The sequence below is a fragment of the Salvelinus alpinus genome, chromosome 19 (genome assembly GCF_045679555.1).
Source record: "Salvelinus alpinus chromosome 19, SLU_Salpinus.1, whole genome shotgun sequence".
NCBI lineage: Eukaryota > Metazoa > Chordata > Actinopteri > Salmoniformes > Salmonidae > Salvelinus > Salvelinus alpinus.
In genome coordinates this window covers 29,231,592-29,250,221 of record NC_092104.1, presented here as the reverse complement: position 1 = coordinate 29,250,221, position 18,630 = coordinate 29,231,592, and positions in this window count along the sequence as shown.

Genomic DNA, 18,630 nt, shown 5'->3' with positions numbered 1-18,630 from the left:
CTCTTACTGAGGGAAGGAGGTTGTTGGTCAAGATCTCGCGATACATGGCCCCATCCATCCTCCCCTCAATACGGTGCAGTCGTCCTGTCCCCTTTGCAGAAAAGCATCCCCAAAGAATGATGTTTCCACCTCCATGCTTCACGGTTGGGATGGTGTTCTTGGGGTTGTACTCATCCTTCTATTCCTCCAAACACGGCGAGTGGAGTTTAGAGCAAAAAGCTCTATTTTTGTCTCATCAGACCACATGACCTTCTCCCATTCCTCCTCTGGATCATCCAGATGGTCATTGGCAAACTTCAGACGGGCCTGGACATGCGCTGGCTTGAGCAGGGGGACCTTGCGTGCGCTGCAGGATTTTAATCCATGACGGCGTAGTGTGTTACTAATGGTTTTCTTTGAGACTGTGGTCCCAGCTCTCTTCAGGTCATTGACCAGGTCCTGCCGTGTAGTTCTGGGCTGATCCCTCACATTCCTCATGATCATTGATGCCCCACGAGGTGAGATCTTGCATGGAGCCCCAGACCGAGGGTGATTGACCGTCATCTTGAACTTCTTCCATTTTCTAATAATTGTGCCAACAGTTGTTGCCTTCTCACCAAGCTGCTTGGCTATTGTCCTGTAGCCCATCCCAGCCTTTTACAGGTCTACAATTTATCCCTGATGTCCTTACACAGCTCTCTGGTCTTGGCCATTGTGGAGAGGTTGGAGTCTGTTTGATTGAGTGTGTGGACAGGTGTCTTTTATACAGGTAACGAGTTCAAACAGTTGCAGTTAATACAGGTAATGAGTGGAGAACAGGAGGGCTTCTTAAAGAAAAACTAACAGGTCTGTGAGAGCCGGAATTCTTACTGGTTGGTAGGTGATCAAATACTTATGTCATGCAATAAAATGCAAATTAATTACTTAAAAATCATACAATGTGATTTTCTGGATTTTTGTTTTAGATTCCGTCTCTCACAGTTGAAGTGTACCTATGATAAAAATGACAGACCTCTACATGCTTTGTAAGTAGGAAAACCTGCAAAATCGGCAGTGTATCAAATACTTGTTCTCCCCACTGTATATATAGACGTTAATTAGTATATAACCCAGGCACTAACTAACAGCGAAAAAGTGAAATATGGCGACGAAAACAAACAGAACAGCTAACGCAAAGTCTACAAAGGCCCAGGCCCAACAAGCTGCAGCTTGCGCCATTTTGAGTACTGAAGACGACAACTCTTCAGACACCCAGCAACAAGATTCTGCCATGGCAATGTGTCAACAAATGAAAGAGGCTGTAATAAAAACTATCACCGATCGTTTTGACAGGCTCGAAACAAAGTTTGAGTCTCTAAAGACAGCACAGGCCGAACTGAAGAGCCGCATGGATGAGCCCCTATCTGACCATGACACCTGGATCGGAGGCCTGGAAACCACCTGCGCGCAACTTTCAAAAAATAACGAGGCACTTCAAGCCAAGGTTCTCGACTTAGAAGGCAGAAGTCGCAGGCTGAACATCAAACTTGTGGGGATTTTGGAGGATGAAGAACAAGGTAAACCCACAGAGTTCGTGTCCAAGCTCATTCCCAAGCTGCTGGGCGATGACAACTTCCCAAAGCACCTCATCATTGACCGTGCACACCACTCTCTACAAGCGAAGCCCTCACCAGGTTCCAGGCCGCGCACCATAATCGCAAGGGTACATCACTTTCAGGAAAAGGAGCTAATTCTACAACTTGGACGACAGCGACCTATAGAATACAAATGCCAAAAGGTTCCCATCTTCCCCGACCACACCATGATGATGGTGTAGTCGGTGATGGAGCAACAGCGCGCATTCCGAGTTGTGATGCAGACCATGAGATCGGCGAAGGTGAAATACAGCCTGCGTTTTCCAGCAAAGCTGCATGTTCATCACAACTGCATGACAAAAGTCTTCACCAAGCCCGAAGAGGCTGCAACCTACTTATCAAAACTACAGCAAACCCTCTGAAAGGGTGAAATCACTCGCCATACATTTCCGGGATATTGACTGCGCAAACAGTGGATTCTATGTTTAGTCAACTGACAACTGAACAACTGACTAAAAAAGAAAACTCCCAGCTTTGGAGGAGACATACAGAACTTCACTCTCTCAGGTTGACGACAACAATATTTTGAAATTAAAATATGAATACAATTCTATTCTTGGTTCACAGGTCAGCAACCTTCTACTAATTATGCTGAGACAAAAACAATTTGAACTAGGGGACAAACCGGAAAGGTTGCTGGCCAGACAACTAAAGAGTGCACAGGCAAATAGAGCAATCCATAAAATCCGGTCTAAGGCGGGCACTTTGCTGACAGACCCTAAAATATAAACAACTGCTTCAAACAATTTTACTCAGTTATATTCTTCCAGATCCGATGCTTCTGGTTCTGATGTATCAGCCTTCTTTGATTCCATCAGCCTGACAAAATTTGATGATAGTGCCAAAAAAATAATTTTACTCAAATTTAACAACAGCGGAAATAATCGAGGCAATAAAAGCTTTCCCAACTGGAAAGGCTGCAAGCCCGGATGGTTTGGGTTGTGAATTTTATTAACAGGTTGAACAAACATGTAACAACCATTATTCACCCGGATCAGACAGGGTTTATCCCCGGCAGGTTTTCTTTTTCTAATGTGCGCAGGCTGCTGAACATTCTTTATGCAAATCAGGGGAAGGGCTCCAAGGCGGCTGTTATATCGCTAGATGCTCAAAAAGCTTTTGACCAAATAGAATGGTCATATATGTTTGAAGCACTCACTAGATTTGGATTTGACGACTCATTTATCACCTGGGTCAAAATGCGCTATGCCTGCCGAACATCCTCTATTCTGACCAACAGCGACAAATCCAGTCCCTTTGAACTACATCAGGTTTGCCCACTCAGTCCTCTGCTCTTTGCTGTCGCCATTGAACCCCTGGCGACACAAATAAGGGATCATCCTAATATCCAAGGTCTTAAAGTAGGAAACATAGAAAGCCGCATTTCATTATATGTAGACGATGTATCATTATACCTCTCGGACCCAGTAGCCTCTGTACCTAAGAGAGCTGGAGAATATTGTCTCTTTCTATGATGGGGCGCATTAATGCCATAATGTTTTTTCTCGCCAGGTTCCTTTATCTTTGCTAGAATCTCCCAATTTTTCTTAATACTTTTTTAAGACTTTGGACTTGACAATCTTGTCATTTATCTGGGGTTACAGAAACCACCGTATTCGTAAAGCCCACTTGCAAAAGGCCAAGGAAAGGGGCGGCTTAGGCCTACCCATCTTTAAGCATTATTACTGGGCTGCAAATGCCAGGGCATTTACGTACTGGCAACTGGGTTTCCCTGATACGTTGGACATTGTTGCCCCTGTGTGGCTAAATATGGAACTCAAGTCTGTCACAAATTCATCTCTTCCAGCCTTGCTTTTCTCCTAAGCAGTTCCCAAACAAACTGATAGGCAACAGCTTTGCTTTGAGAAATTCTTTAAGAATTTTAAACCATATTAAGCATGTTTGTAAGGTGCCTGATACCTCTGTATACACCCTGATATGCTTTAATCATTATTTTGTTCCATCTTGGTCTGATAAGGTGTTTCTTGAATGGAGGGAGAAGGGACTGGCCACAATTGAAGACTTATCCATAGATAAGCAATTAGCATCATTCATCCAATTAAAGAATACATTCAATCGCTCCCATTCACATTTTTTCCGTTACTTACAAGTCAGACACTATATCAAAGGGAAAATTAAAAATGCTGACACCCTCCCTGTACAACATTAGTTTTATGATTTGCTACAGCGCCCTCCCAATTCAAAACACCTCTACACAGAGGCCTCTACTAGTCATCTCAAGGAGACCTGGGGTAAAAAGTTAAATATTGAAATCTCATGTCTATGGGGAGAAGCCCAGTCTAGAATTCAGTCCTGTTCCATCAATGCCAGATATCAATTGATACAATACAAAGTTGTGCATAGACTTCATTACTCCAAAACCAAATAACATAGAATTTACCCCCAGGCCTCCCCACTGTGTGACAGATGTAAAGCCTCAGAGGGTTCCTTAACTCATCTGTTTTGGCTCTGCCCCCTACTCAATCATTACTGGAGGAACATCTTTGATTGGTACTCAAAGGTATATGAGAGGGCCATTGACCCTGATGCAGAACTCACTCTCTTTGGCTGCTCAGAGTCTGTTCTAAGATTGTCCTATGATGAACAACAGGCTCTGATGTTTGGAATGGTGGCTGCAAAAAAGATTATGCTCACAGAATGGAAGTCACCCCCTCCCCCTTGCTTCAGGCACCATTAACTTGGAAAATATTTGTTTTTTAGGACCAACTCCTCCAGCAGATTTCTCAAGGTTTGGGTTCTGTTTCTGGACCGTCTGGACAGAGACCGACTGTGAACACTGACTAGGAACACTTACTGTTGTTGCAACTGTCATTGTTGCTCTCTTCTCATCCCATGTCTTGCCTAAGCAATGCTTCATTTCATAAGTCTGGCAGCTGTGTTTTTATTTTGTTAAAAAAAATATTGTGTGCTTTTGTTTTGTACAAAATTGCAAAAGAAAATCCTTTAAAAGAAAATATTTCAAAAAGAATCCATACTCTATGACTGTTTTGATCACATGGACTGGAATATTTCCCAGGCGCCACTGGGGATTACCTAAATGAATACGCCGACAGTCACCGGATTCATAAAAAAATGCATTGATGATGTGATATCGATGGTGCTTTTGAAAACTTTGATTGGATTGATGGCAGCCTTGTCAGGAACCAGAAGAGGAGAGATGCTGCTTATAAGCACTGCAAGGTGACCGGGGACAATTGCATTGTTAAACAACACAATTATAACCTATGCAGATCGATCAAGATGGCGAGACACAAGTATAGGGACGAAATAGAGAAGCAATTCAGCAGGTTGGACACGAGGCGTATGTGGCAGGGGCTTCTAACGATCACGGATTACAAAAATAAATCCAGTCACGTCGCTGTCACCAACGCTGCCCTGCCGGACGAGCTAAACACATTTTTCTCACACGTCGAGCATAATGACTCTGAGTTGCCGAGGAGAGCCCCTGAGGATGAGGGCTACGTGCTGACGGTCTCCACGGAGGACGTATGGAAGTCATTCAAGCGTGTTAACCCTCGCAAGGCTCCTGGCCTAGAAGGCATCCCTAGCCGCGCCGTCAGAGCATGTGCAGACCAGCTAGTTGTTGTGTTTTTGGACATTTATCCACACCTGCTTCACAATGTCCACTCTCATCCCCGTGCCCAATTAAAGGAAAGTAACTGAGATGAATGACTACCGACCTGTAGCACTCACTTCCGTCATCATGAAGTGCTTCGAGAGGCTAGTCAAAGACCACATCACCTCGTCCCTCCCCGACACACTCAACCCTCTCCAATTCGCCTACCGCCCTGTCAGATCCATGGACGACGCAATTGCCATTTCACTGCCCTCACCCACGGGACAAAAGGAATGCCAATGTGAGGATGCTGTCAATTAACTTCAGCTCGGCCTTCAATACCATAGTGCCCTCTAAGCTCACCACAAATCAAATCAAATTTTATTTGTCACATACACATGGTTAGCAGATGTTAATGCAAGTGTAGCGAAATGCTTGTGCTTCTACTTCCGACCATGCAATAATCTAACAATTTCACAACAACAACCTTATTCACACAAGTGTAAAGGAATGAATAAGAATATGTACATAAAAATATATGGATGAGCGATTGCCGAACGGCATAGGTGTTACGTTCCCCAGTTTCTGTGTTGTAGTTTGTGTATTTGAGTGTGTGTTTCAGGAGATGGCTTCCTGAATTCTCCCCAAGCAGCTGATTGGTCAACTCCATAGCTAATTGGTGCTGATCCCGCCCCCTCATCAAGACGCAGCTGTCTCCAATTACCCATTCCTTCTGAAGCTATATAAGCCAGTGTTCTGTTCAGGTGAGAGAGAATGCAGAGAGAGATTGATTGTATATCCTGAGATCTTTGCTGAGAGAGAGGATCATTGCAGAGGGTTATATCATATGCTGGTTTTGTTCTCAGAGAGAGATCATTGCTGAGAGTGAGACAGGCAGTTGGTATGTACTATGTTAGTTGTTGATGGGAGCAGCTTTGTTATGTTCTGTGTGAGTTTGTTGCTCAGTCAGAGCCTATTTGATGTCCTGTGTTTCTCAGTGTGTTTGTGAATTTGTTTCAATTTCATTTGTTCCCAGCGGGGGAAGGGGAAGTCACCTAGGGACTACTTAGACAAGAGGCCCGCGGGCATACATATACCGTAGTATATTCACTGTCTAGGCACACTAGGTAAGACCTGGGCGGACCACCCCCTGTATTTTGGTTAGCGCACCAGGTGGTGTTAGTTAAGTAGTGGGTAGGCAGGTAAGGTAGGAGAGGGGGCTTTGATATTTACTTTCTTTGCTTTGGTTCCATCCAGACCCTTTTCCCCAAAATTACCGTATGATGGAATAAATTCCTATTAAATGGTAATGCTCTGCCTTTTGTCATCCTTACTCGTACCTACAGTCCCATACCTCTTTCGCTTCACGGGGAGTTGAGTTGCAGCAGGGTGTTGCGTTCCCTCTTCTTAGAGGTGTGCGTAACAATAGGCAAGATGCAGTAGATGGTATAGAGTACAGTATATACATATGAGATGAGTAATGTAGGGTATGTAAACATTATATAAAGTTGCTAGTGATACATTTATTACATCCAATTTTAAATTATTAAAGTGGCTAGAGATTTGAGTCAGTATGTTGGCAGCAGCCACTCAATGTTAGTGATGGCTGTTTAACAGTCTGATGGCCTTGAGAGAAGCTGTTTTTCAGTGTCTCGGTCCAAGCTTTGATGCACCTGTACTGACCTCACCTTCTGGATGATAGCGGGGTGAACAGGCAGTGGCTCAGGTGGTTGTTGTCCTTTATCTTTTTGGCCTTCCTGTGACATCGGGTGGTGTAGGTGTCCTGGAGGGCAGGTAGTTTTCCCCCGGTGACGCGTTGTGCAGACTCCACTACCCTCTGGGTGCTTGCTCCACTACCCTCTGGGTGCTTGCTCCGTACCAATTCACATATGGTATCGAGGGCACAGCTGGGGGCAGAGGGAGGTCTTTAGCAAGCGGCAACAGTGAGAGACTTGTTTCTGGAAAGGTGAACTTTTAGAAGTAGAAGCTCGGATTGTTTGGGTACAGACTTGGATAGTAATACAGAACTCTGCAGGCTATCTCTGCAGTAGATTGCAACACCGCCCCCTTTGGCAGTTCTATCTTGGTGGAAAATGTTATAGTTGACGATAGAGATTTCAGGGTTTTTGGTGGTTTTCCTAAGCCAGGATTCAGACACGGCTAAGACATCCGGGTTGGCAGAGTGTGCTAAAGCAGTGAGTAAAACAAACTTAGGGAGTAGGCTTCTAATGTTAACATGCATGAAACCAAGGCTTTTACGGTTACAGAAGTCAACAAATGAGAGCACCTGGGGAGTGGGGCTAGCCACTGCAGGACCTGGATTAACCTCTACATCACCAGAGGAGAAGTAGGATAAGGGTACGGCTAAATGCTATACGAACTGGCCGTCTAGCACGTTCGGGAACAGAGATTAAAAGGAGCAGGTTTCTGGGCTCGATAGCATAGATTCAAGTTATTGTGTACTAAGGTAGGATGTGAGTACATTGGAGGTAATCCTATGCATTGAGTAATGATGAGAAATATATAGTCTCTAGAGACGTTTAAACCAGGTGATGTCATCGCATATGTAGGAGGCGGAACAACATGGTTGGTTAAGGAATATTGAGCAGGGCTAGAAGCTCTACAGTGAAATAAGACAGTAATCACTAACCAGGACAGTAATGGATGAGGCATATTGATATTAGAGGCATGCGTAGCCAAGTGAACATATAGGTCCAGTGAGTGGTTGGGCTGACTGGGGACACGGCGATTCAGACAGTTAGCAGGCCGATGCTAACAAGCTAACAGTTAGTAGGCCGGGGCTAAACATGCTAGCAGTTAGCAGACCGGGGCTGGCAAGCTAGAAGTTAGCAGACCGGGTTAGCAAGCAAGCAGTTAGCAGGGGCTAGGAGTTAGCAGACCGGGCCAGGCAAGCTAGCAGTTAGCAAACCGGGGCAGGCAAGTTAGCAGACCGGGGAAGGCAAGTTAGCCTATGGGGGACGTCGCGATGGGGGTAAGTCTGTTTTTGCCTCTTCGTGCGGTGACGTCGATAGACCAGTCGTGGAATTAGTAGGGTTACAGGTAGCTAACAGGCCTAGCAGGTAGGCAGAATGGACCTTCAGCGGGCGTCGGGCCTGTTGGAGTCCTCGGGCAGATTGTCGATATCCCAGTCGTAGAGGATCGGCGGGGTTCCGTGCCCCGTACCAGCAGTAGAAGGGGTCCGGATATTGTAGCTCAGGAGTGGGCTTCGGTGGTAGCACAGGAGCCCTGAACGGGCTAGCTTCAGGCTAATTGGTGCTTGCTCCATGATGGAAATGCTAGCCAGGAGTGGTCACCCGGGATAGCGGTTAGCTAGTTGCAAAGATCCAGATGAAAATGTTCAGAGTTTGCGGTAGGAATCCGAGGATATGGAGAGAAATCGGTCCGTTATGCTCTGGTTTGAGTCACGTTGTTCGAACTGGTGAGCGCTTTCCCGAGCTAAAGGTTAGCTGATGACCGCTAGCAATGGTTTGCTAACTGATAGCTGGTAGGTAGTTAGCTGGCTAGCTTCAGTTGAGGGATTCCAGATCCGAAGTAAATAGAAATACTTCAGAAAAAAAGCAGATCCACTCCACATTGGGTGATGCGGGTTGCAGGAGAGTATTTAGAAGTTAAGGTTTAGGAAAATATTTTTAAAAGATATGCGAAGAAAAAGATCTAAAGATATATACAAGGGACACGACAGGACGAAGACAAAGACATCTGACTGCTACGCCATCTTGGAACAGCATGGGTAACGCTGCTTCGATGGTGGCTGTTGTCGATGTGTTCCTGGTTCGAGCCCAGGTAGGGGCGAGGAGAGGGACGGAAACTATACTGTTACACTGGCAATACTAAAGTGCCTATAAGAACATCCAATAGTCAAAGGTATATGAAATACAAATCGTATACAGAGAAATAGTCCTATAATAATTACAACCTAAAACTTCTTACCTGGGAATATTGAAGACTCATGTTAAAAAGAACCACCAGCTTTCATATGTTCTCATGTTCTGAGCAAGGAACTTAAACGTTAGCTTTAAGTGGCACATATTGCACTTTTACTTTCTTCTCCAACACTTTGTTTTTGCATTATTTAAACCAAATTGAACATGTTTCATTATTTATTTGAGGCTAAATTGATTTTATTGATGTATTATATTAAGTTAAAATAAGTGTTCATTCAGTATTGTTGTAATTGTCATTATTACAAATACATTTAAGAAATCGTCCGATTAATCAGTATCGGCTTTTTTTTTGTCCTCCAATAATCGGTATCGGCATTGAAAAATCATAATGGTCGACCTCTAGTTGCTTGTTAAACAAGTGGATTCAGGGATCAAGTGTAGTTGGAGCTGGGCCTGGCTTAAGCTGGATGCCACTATAGAGGTGAAAGGAACACCACACACTTTCCCTCTTTCTCATTTTTGCTGGCACATTGTAGAACAGATGTCCACGGGCAGAAAGTGTACAATGTAATAATATGCAGTGTAGCCCAAATATATTGTTTTTGTTGTGTTGAACTTGACAGTAACACGCGTGTGTGTGAGGGGGGTTATACTTTCTTTTACTCAGTGAATGTTATTTTTGCACACATGTAGCCTTGTGCACTTGATCGACGTCTATAGTGGCCACTATAATAGAGCAAAAATAGAATTCCTGTTTATTTCATTCTATTCTACTTTAAGATGTTTTTTTCCCAAGTTCAATATTCATGTGTGGTCACAAGCGTTCTATTATAAAGGCTGTCATGGCTAACTGCAATATTAGTGTATTATTCTGTCAAGACTTGAGTGTCATTTGCAGTAAAGTCTTGGCAACAAATAACATTGGATTGCTTTCTTTACTTTTTTTAGTTGTGAGTTAGGTTCACATTAACCACTTATTTTACACACAGAGACCGATCATGTAGCTCATATTCTTTGTTTAGTTAGTTAAAACCTGCATTTCCCCCAAACAGAGATTTTTTGCATGTTTCCGTGTTACCTTTTTGGGCCCTCAGCAGTTGGCATCACTGGGGGATACCTAGTCAGTTGTACAACTGAATGCATTCAACTGAAATGTGTCTTCCGCATTTAACCCAACCCCTCTGAATCAGAGAGGTGGGGGGGGGGGGGCTGCCATAATCGACATCTACGTACATCTACGTCTTCGGTGCCTGGGGAACAGTGGGTTAACTTCTTTCGGATCAGCGTCCCACCTTGACGACATTCGGTGAAATTGCAGAGCGCCAAATTCAAATTAAATTACTATAAATATTTAACTTTCATAAAATCACAAGTGCAATACATCAAAATAAAGCTTAACTTGTTAACTTCTTATGGCTGGGGGCAGTATTGAGTAGCTTGGATGAATAAGGTGCCCAGAGTAAACTGCCTGCTACTCAGTTCCAGAAGCTAAGATATGCATAGCATTAGTAGATTTGGATAGAAAACACTCTGAAGTTTCTAAAACTGTTTGAATGATGTCTGAGTATAACAGAACTCATATGGCAGGCAAAAACCTGAGAAAAAATCCAACCAGGAAGTGGGAAATCTGAGGTTTGTAGGTTTGCCTATCCAATATACAGTGTCTATGGGGTCACTACAGTGCCTAAGGCTTCCACTAGATGTCAACAGTCTTTAGAGCCTTGTTTCATGCTTCTACTGTGAAGGATGAGGGAATGAGAACTGATTGAGTCAGTTCTAGCTGCGTTTCTTTTCGTTTCTAAAGACAAAGGAATTCTCCGGTTGAAACATTATTCAAGATTTATGTTAAAAACATTCTAAAGATTGATTCTATACATCGTTTGACATGTTTCTACGAACTGTACTGCAATTTACCTTTCGTCTGGACTAAGTGTGCCTGCGTGTCATGAATTTGGATTTTTGAACTAAACGCGCGAACAAAATGAAGGTATTTGGACAAAAATTATGGACTTTATCGAACAAAACAAACATTTATTGTGGAACTGGGATTCCTGGGAGTGCGTTCTGATGAAGATCATCAAAGGTAAGTGAATATTTATAATGCTATTTCTGACTTCTCTTGACTCCACAACATGGCGGGTACCTGTATGGCTTGTTTTTGTGTCTGAGAGCCGTACTCAGATTATTGCATGGTGTGCTTTTTCCGTAATGTTTTTTGAAATCTGACACAGCGGATGCATTAAGGAGAAGTTTATCTAAAGTTCCATGTGTAATACTTGTATCTTTTTTATCAATGTTTATTATGAGTATTTCTGTAAATTGATGTGGCTCTCTGCAAAATCACCAGATGTTTTGGAGGCAAAACATTACTGAACGTAACGCGCCAATGTAAACTAAGATTTTTGGATATAAATATGAACTTTATCGAACAAAACATACATGTATTGTGTAACATGAAGTCCTATGAGTGTCATCTGATGAAGATCATCAAAGGTTAGTGATTAATTTGATCTCTATTTCTGCTTTTTGTGACTCCTCTCTTTGGCTGGAAGAATGGCTGTTTTTCCGTGACTAGGTACTGACCTAACATAATCAGATGGTGTGCTTTCGTCGTAAAGCCTTTTTGAAATTGGACACTGTGGTGAGATTAACAACAAGTTTATCTTTAAAATGGTGTAAAATACTAGTATGTTTGAGGAATTTTAATTATGAGATTTCTGTTTGAATTTGGCGCCCTGCACTTTCACTGGCTGTTAAGTCGATCCCGTTAATAGGATCTCAGCCGTAAGAAGTTAATCGAGCCGCCGTGTCAGATTTCAAAAAGGCTTTACGGCAAAAGCAAACCATGCGATTATCTGTGGACAGCGCCCCGCATACCAACACATGAAAAACATATTTCAACCAGGCAGGTGCGACACGAAAGTCAGAAATAGCGATATAAAAAATGCCTTATCTTTGAAGATCTTCTTCTGTTGGCACTCCAAGGTCCCAGAAACGTCACAAATGGTCCTTTTGTTCGATAAATTCCTTCTTTATATCCCCAAAATGTCAATTTATTTGGCGCGTTTGATTCAGAAATACACCGGTTCCAACTCGCCCAACATGACTACAAATTATCTAATAAGTTACCTGTAAACTTGGTCCAAACATTTCAAACAACGTTCCTAATCCAACCTTAGATATCCTAAAGTAAATAATCGATAAAATTTGAGACGGAATATACCGTGTTCAATAGCGGATAAAAACAACATGGAGCGAGCTCCTGGTGACGCGCACCAAACCTAAGAGTCCACTTGGCTTGACACTCACAATGAACAGCTCTACTTCTTAATTTCTCAAAAGAAAAACGTCAACCAATTTCTAAAGAATGTTGACATCTAGTGGAAGCCATAGGAACTGCAACCAGGTTCCTCATAAATATAGTTTCCCATAGAAAACGAATTGAAAACACAGTGACCTCAATTTTTTTCCCCCCTGGATGGTTTGTCCTCGGGGTTTCGCCTGCCAAATAAGTTCTGTTATACTCACAGACATGATTTTAACAGTTTTAGGAAACACTCTAAAGTTTATATCTAAATCTACCAATTATATGCATATCCTAGCTTCTGGGCCTGAGAAACAGGCCGTTTACTTTGGGCACGCTTTTCATCCGGATGTGAAAATACTGCCCCCATCCCAATGAAGTTAACTGCCTTGCTCGTGCAGAATGACAGATTTTGGGTTGAGGTCTGGGGACTGCGCAGGCGACTCAAGTAAACTAAACTTGCTTTCATGTTCCAACCAATGTTTTTCCACTCCTCAATTGTCCAGTGTTGGTGATTGCGTGCCCACTGGAGCAGGTCCTTCTTGTTTTCCGCTGATAGGAGTGGAACCCGGTGTGGTCGGCTGCTGCAAAAGCCCATCCGTGACAAGGATTGATAAGTTATGCGTTCCGAGATGCCATTCTGAACACCACTGTTGTACTGCACCGTTATTTGTCTGTTTGTGGCCCGCCTGTTAGCTTGCACGATTCTTGCCCTTTTACCTCATCAACAAGCTGTTTTCGCCCACAGGACTGCCACTGACTGGATGTTTTTTGTTTGTCACACCACTGGGCTCCCCAGTGGCGCAGCAGTCTAAGGCACTGCATCTCAGTGCAAGAGGCATCACTACAGTCCCTGGTTTGAATCAAGGCTGTATCACATCCGGCTGTGATTGGTAGTCCCATAGGGCGGCGCACAATTGGGCCAGCGTTGTCCGGGTTTGGCCGGTGTAGGCCATCATTGTAAATAAGAATTTGTTCTTAACTGGCTTGCCTAGTTAAATAAATGTAATAAATAAAAATGATCTGTAAACCCTAGGCAGTTTCTGAGATACTGGCTCCGGTGCGCCTGGCACCGACGATCATACCACGCTCAAAATCCCTTAGGTCACTCGCTTTGCCCATTCTAACATTCAATCGAACAGTAACTGAATGCCTCTGCCTGCTTTATATAGCCACATGACTCACTGTCTGTAGGAGCGATCCATTTTTGTGAACAGGGTAGTGTACCTAATAAACTGACCGGTGAGTGTATGTATGCTATCATATCTCTGTAGAAATGACCTCATTTAATTAGCTATAATCCTGCCTCTTCATTAACAGATAAAGTAGTTGTGATCTTAACTTTGTATAATTGTAATCCAATGCATTTAATTCAGCCTTGTACCTTTTATAACGGTACTGCTCAACTCCTGTGTTTTCATTCTTTAGTTAAGACTGAATTGAGTTGACACTACAGTTTGGTTACTTTATATACACTACTGTTCAAAAGTTTGGGGTCACTTAGAAATGTCCTTGTTTTTGAAAGAAAAGCAAATTTTTTGTCAATTAAAATAACATTAAATTGATCAGAAAAACAGTGTAGACATTGTTAACGTTACTGGAAACGGCAGATTGTTAATGGAATATCTACATAGGCGTACAGAGGCCCATTATCAGCAACCATCACTCCTGTGTTCCAATGGCACGTTGTATTAGCCTTTTAAAATGATAAACTTGGATTAGCTAATTGATCATTAGAAAACCCTTTTGCAATTATGTTAAAAATTCAAGAAAAAAAATGGAAAAGTGGTGCGTGCATATGTATTCACCCCCTTTGCTATGAAGCCCCTAAATAAGATCTGGTGCAACCAAATACCTTCAGAAGTCACATAATTAGATTAATAAAGTCCACCTGTGTGCAATCTAAGTGTCACATGATCTGTCACATAATCTCAGTATATATACACCTATTGTGAAAGGCCCCAGAGTCTGCAACACCACTAAGCAAGGGGCACCACCAAGCAAGTGGCACCATGAAGACCAAGGAGCTCTCCAAACAGGTCAGGGACAAAGTTGTGGAGAAGTACAGATCAGGGTTGGGTTATAAAAAATATCCCAAACTTTGAACATCCCACGGAGCACCATTAAATCCATTAGACATTTTTTTTTTTTACGATTATGGCAACACAACAAATCTGCCAAGAGAGGGCCGCCCACCAAAACTCATAGACCAGGCAAGGAGGGCAGTAATCGGAGGCAACAAAGAGACCAAATATTACCCTGAAGGAGCTGCAAAGCTCCACAGCGGAGATTGGAGTATCTGTTCATAGGACCACTTTAAGCTGTACATTCCACAGAGCTGGGCTTTACAGAACTGTGGCCAGAAAAAAAGCCATTGATTAAAGAAAAAAGCAAACACGTTTGGTGTTCGCCAAAAGGCATGTGGGAGACTCCCCAACATATGGAAGAAGGTACTCTGATCAGATGAGACTAAAATTGAACTTTTTGGCTATCAAGGAAAAACACTATGCCTGGCGCAAACCCAACACCTCTCATCACCCCGAGAGCACCATCCTCACAGTGAAGCATGGTGGTGGCAGCAACATGCTGTGGGGATGTTTTTTTATCGACAGGGACTGGGAAACTGGTCAGAATTGAAGGAATGATGGATGGCGCTAAATACAGGGAAATTCTTGAGGGAAACATGTTTCAGTCTTCCAGAGATTTGAGACTGACGGCGGTTCACTTTCCAGCAGGACAATGACCCCAAGCATACTGCTAAAGCAACACTCAAGTGGTTTAAGGGGAAACATTTAAATGTCTTGGAATGGCCTAGTCAAATCCCAGACCTCAATCCAATTGAGAATCTGTGGTGGTATGACTTAAAGATTGTTGTACACCAGCGGAACCCATCCAACTTGAAGTAGCTGGAGCAGTTTTTCCTTGAAGAATGGGCAAAAATCCCAGTTAGATGTGCCAAGCTTATATAGATATACCCCAAGAGACTTGCAGCTGTAATTGCTGCAAAAGGTGGATCTACAAAGTATTGACTTTGCGGGGGGTGAATAGTTATGCACGCTCAAGTTCTGTTTTTTTGTCTTATTTCTTGTTTTTTTCACAATAAAAATATTTTGCATCTTCAAAGTGGTAGGCATGTTGTGTAAATCAAATGATACAAACCCCCAAAAAATCTATTTAAATTCCAGGTTGTAAGACAACAAAATAGGAAAAATGCCAAGGGGGGTGAATACTTTCGCAAGCCACTGTACATCACCGTCGCCTTGTTTGTCATGAGTTGGGAAGAACATTATATTTAGGAACATGCCTTGCATTAGTTAATGGCAAGGAACTCTGCTAACATACTGTACGCCCACCCGCTTCCTCTCTGTCTGCAGATGTCAGAACTATGCCATTTCTGTATGTTTGAAGTATGTCATTATTGTATGTTTGTCTCAGAGTGAAATCCAGAGCTATATATTTATCTGGTTCTGGTGACATCCAACATCAGCTGCTGTAATACTGTCTCCATTCACCTACATGTTCCATGTTGTGTCCTGTGCCTTTGCTGGTGTTTTAGTTTTTTTACTTCCTTTGTTGACAGGATTAACAGGGACTCTTCAATGCTCATATTCAATTCATGGATGCATTTCCTTTAAGCACTACATAAATAGTTAGCACTTTATCCATTGTGTGTGGTTGGTTTGTGTAAAAAACATATTTTGGGGGAAATGCATTGACAGAACAAAGGGAGACAGTATTGGGAGGGACTGGTACTGTGTGTCTTGATAAAACCACGGGATTGTATAGCTGTAAACTGTAACCAACTAACTCAGATTAAGCTCATGTTTGGAATTGTAATAACACTATTGACTCTTTTTCCAAGATCAGAAAGTCACAGTTAGGTGTTAGGATTTGGCACATTGTCATTAGCTGGTCAATACTTCAAGTTAAGGCAACATTAGCAAGATCATTCTCCTGAGGTTTTGTGATGGTATCAAAAACATATCATTACGAGATTGAAATTATAATAAATTATCATATTCCTGGTTCATTCTTTGTGCATGGTTGCAAATTAATGCTTTCATTTCAACTCAATAAAAGTCTAATCTAACCTCACCTATTTCATTTGAGTCTGTTCTGTGAAATGAAGAACAACCTAATTTACAAAATTGCCAATTGCACCTCCTCTCTCTGTCTGTGTTGTGGGTGGGTAAATGTCCTCTTTGTTTTGTCTTGGTTGTCAGTCTGGAAAATGAAAGTGATAAAAAGCTCTGACCTAGGAAATAACCATATTCATCTGTCATTTAGGCTGATAGAGGACTTTTCTAGCCTGGTTTCGTTGTGTTTCTGTTCCAGCCCCTGGTGTTTCTGCTTTAGCCAGGTGTCCATGTTTCTGCTTTAGCCAGGTGTCCATGTTTCTGTTGTAGCCTGGTGTCTGTGTGTTTCTGTTGTAGCCTGGTGTCCGTGTGTTTCAGCTCTAGCCTGGCGTCCGTGTGTTTCTGCTCTAGCCTGGCGTCCGTGTGTTTCTGCTCTAGCCTGGCGTCAGTGTGTTTCTGCTCTAGCCTGGCGTCAGTGTGTTTCTGCTCTAGCCTGGTGTCTGTGTGTTTCTGCTCTAGCCTGGCGTCCGTGTGTTTCTGCTCTAGCCTGGCGTCAGTGTGTTTCTGCTCTAGCCTGGCGTCAGTGTGTTTCTGCTCTAGCCTGGCGTCAGTGTGTTTCTGCTCTAGCCTGGCGTCAGTGTGTTTCTGCTCTAGCCTGGCGTCAGTGTGTTTCTGCTCTAGCCTGGCGTCAGTGTGTTTCTGCTCTAGCCTGGCGTCTGTGTGTTTCTGTCCTAGCCTGGCGTCAGTGTGTTTCTGCTCTAGCCTGGTGTCAGTGTGTTCCTGTACTAGCCTTCCACATGCTCAACCCTTTCTGCTCTAGCCTTCCACATTGAAGCCATGAACTGTTTTCTGACCAGCCACACGTTTCACTACTTCACATGCACCATGGAAACAATGCAGAAAGAAATAAATAATTTCTCTCTCTTTTGTGAAAGAAAGTAACAGAGGTGGTGCAGTGCCTGAAAAAACAGTCATTATGTTGGGAGTGAGATAATAGTTATTTCCTCTGGAGAAAGAAAAGAGAAGTCCTTAGCATAGTTCTGGGATGAGGTTTTTACATGAAGCCAGCACTGCTAACTGTTTACTAGAGACATTAAAATATGTATTCCGTCACCGGACGTGCTACCTGTCCCAGACCTGCTATTTTCAACTCTCTAGAGACCGAAGGAGCGGTAGAGATACTCTTAATGATCGGCTATGAAAAGCCAACTGACATTTACTCCTGAGGTGCTGACTTGCTGCACCCTCGACAACTAATGTGATTATTATTATTTGACCATGCTGGTCATTTATGAACATTTTGAATATCTTGGCCATGTTCTGTTATAATCTCCACCCGGCAGAGCCAGAAGAGGACTGGCCACCCCTCATAGTCTGGTTCCTCTCTAGGTTTCTTCCTAGGTTTTGGCCTTTCTAGGGAGTTTTTCCTAGCCGCCGTGCTTCTACACCTGCATTGCTTGCTGTTTGGGGTTTTAGGCTGGGTTTCTGTACAGCACTTCGAGATATTAGCTGATGTACGAAGGGCTATATAAAATAAACTTGATTTGAAAGGCTCAAGCTGAGATGTCAAGAATAAACAACTCCACTGTTCATGCATTTTATAAAGCCTGTAGTCTGTCTGTCTGAGCCAGAAGGTATCAGGTGGTGTCAGTTTGTTTACTCTGGGCAGTGAAGTGTCTTCCACCTGTGTAGCGTCTTTGGGTCCATCTACGTAGCACACTACATGACCAAAACCATGTGGACACCTGCTCGTCGAACATCTCATTCACAAAATCATGGGTATTAATATGGAGTTGGTCCCCCTTTGCTTCTGTAACAGCCTCCACTCTTCTGGGAAGGCATTCCACTAGATGTTGGAACATTGCTGCGGGGGCTTGCTTCCATTCAGCCACAAGAACATTAGTGAGGTCGGGCACTGGTGTTAGGCGATTAGGCCTGGCTCGCAGTCGGCGTTTCAATTCATCCAAAAGGTGTTCGATGGGGTTGAGGTCAGGGCTCTGTGCAGGCCAGTTCTTCCACACCGATCTCGACAAACCATTTCTGTATGGACCTCTCTTTGTGCACGGGGCCATTCTCATGCTGAAACAGGAAAAGGCCTTCCCCAAACTGTTGCCACAAAGTTGGAAGCACAGAATCGCCTAGAATGTCATTGTAA